Source organism: Hakea prostrata, chromosome 9 (assembly GCF_041222555.1).
Source record: "Hakea prostrata isolate BN-2017 chromosome 9, UWA_Hpros_2, whole genome shotgun sequence".
In the NCBI taxonomy this organism is placed as follows: domain Eukaryota; kingdom Viridiplantae; phylum Streptophyta; class Magnoliopsida; order Proteales; family Proteaceae; genus Hakea; species Hakea prostrata.
In genome coordinates this window covers 7,165,115-7,166,803 of record NC_142608.1, presented here as the reverse complement: position 1 = coordinate 7,166,803, position 1,689 = coordinate 7,165,115, and the positions used below count along the sequence as shown (strand labels likewise).

The 1,689-nt window shown below is 33.0% G+C and overlaps 1 non-coding gene across 1 annotated transcript; it reads left to right on the top strand.

Annotated features, from left to right (window-relative positions):
• Positions 1-472: 472 nt before the first annotated feature.
• Positions 473-556, top strand: TRNAL-CAA (transfer RNA leucine (anticodon CAA)). Its single transcript has one exon. It is a non-coding gene; the product is annotated as a tRNA-Leu (tRNA).
• The last annotated feature ends 1,133 nt before the right edge of the window (positions 557-1,689 follow it).

Here is a 1,689-nt window from a genome sequence, read left to right as displayed (position 1 = left end):
ATTCAACATTTATATGTTCACCAAATTCTACAACCCATTTAGATTCTCATTAATCCCAAGCTTTATCCAAAACCCTAATTTTCCGCATCATAACATTTCCATCTAGGTTTGTTAAAATCTTTCATTCCTAGGTTTGGTAATTACTTTGCTGGTATGCAATAGGAAATGATTTTGGGCTAAACTTAATTCTAGAGACACGACCAAAAACCACTCCAAAAACCTTGAATTTGGGATTTGTATCATAACTTGAATGATTTCATTTCATGCAAATATAGGTTTACTTCAAACATTATACTAAGGTTTTAAAATTTCAATTAATCAGGTGACTATTTTTTGATATTTTTTTTAAAGCTGTTACATTAACCACTCCAGCAAACCTTGAATTTAGTGGCTTTTGACTGATTTATGGTGAGATTAATAGACCACATTTGGTTGGTATATATTAGTAAAGTTACAAACTCATTCCATGGATGTCAGGATGGCCGAGTGGTCTAAGGCGCCAGACTCAAGTTCTGGTCCTCGTGAGAGGGCGTGGGTTCAAATCCCACTTCTGACAAAATCTTTAATTTTTAAGGATTCTGTATTTTACAACTTTTTTCATTCAAAATTTAATTTTGGGTGGCTGAGGCATTGGCCAGGTCAGCTTGGATGCTACAACAGCATAAAGGGTTTGTTCGAGGGCAACTTAATTTCACTTTTACAAAAGTTCTCACCTTCAAATTATTCACAAGCCTATAAAGCAAACAATACTCATTAGATGAAGGAATCCTAAGATATCAGATGATAGGGATCACAAGAATTTTGGTACGGAACAAACTCAAGAAAACAAGAGCAGAATAGTTGGATCAGATTCTAGGATAACAAGAATTTTTGGCATGGAACAAAACAAAAGCAGAATAGTTGGAACTCCAAAAGTTTTCAGAGCTTCATTCCTTTAGGGCCTGTTTGGTTACATGAATCCAGAGATTTCAAATCTCGGATTCATAATGGAATTATCCCGTGGTTGTAAAATCTCAGATTCTGAATCTGAGATCCCTTTACACTACGTGAACTTGATTTATGGGCAGAACCGGAGATTCAAAAGCTTCATTTGCAATTCCATCCGATCAAATGTTTTTGGATGATCCGTTTCTTCCCACCAAACATCTAATTTTATAAATTATAACTCCATAGATTTGAAATCTATAGGTTTGAAATTTCTAGATATTTGAAATCTCCAGACTCGTGTAACCAAACAGGCCCTTATATATTTACCATCATGGAGTATTTTGCGAATTCAAATTTGTCCAAGTTCCTAATTTTCTTATTTATTTATTTATTATTATTATCATTATTTTTAATCATTGTCAAACTAATAGATGATAGCTCTCCAATGAGGGTTCAATTGGTGTCGCTTTACAGGTTCTAAAAAAAACGTTTGAATTCGATTTTTAAGAAAATAAAATATAAATTCATAGAGTATAATCCTATGAGACGTGGATTTGTCGAAAATCAAATCATTTTTTTTTTTTTGGAATAGGGATGTAATCGTATTGAAGAACCATGAAAATATATTATAATATTATGTGGTCCAATTAGGAATGTAGCCGTATTCAATGTAACCAACGATTCTACCAAGTAGTTGCTTCAATGTTGCATTGCAATCAATTATTTTCCCTGTCTCATTTAACTTTGTCTCAATCTTATATG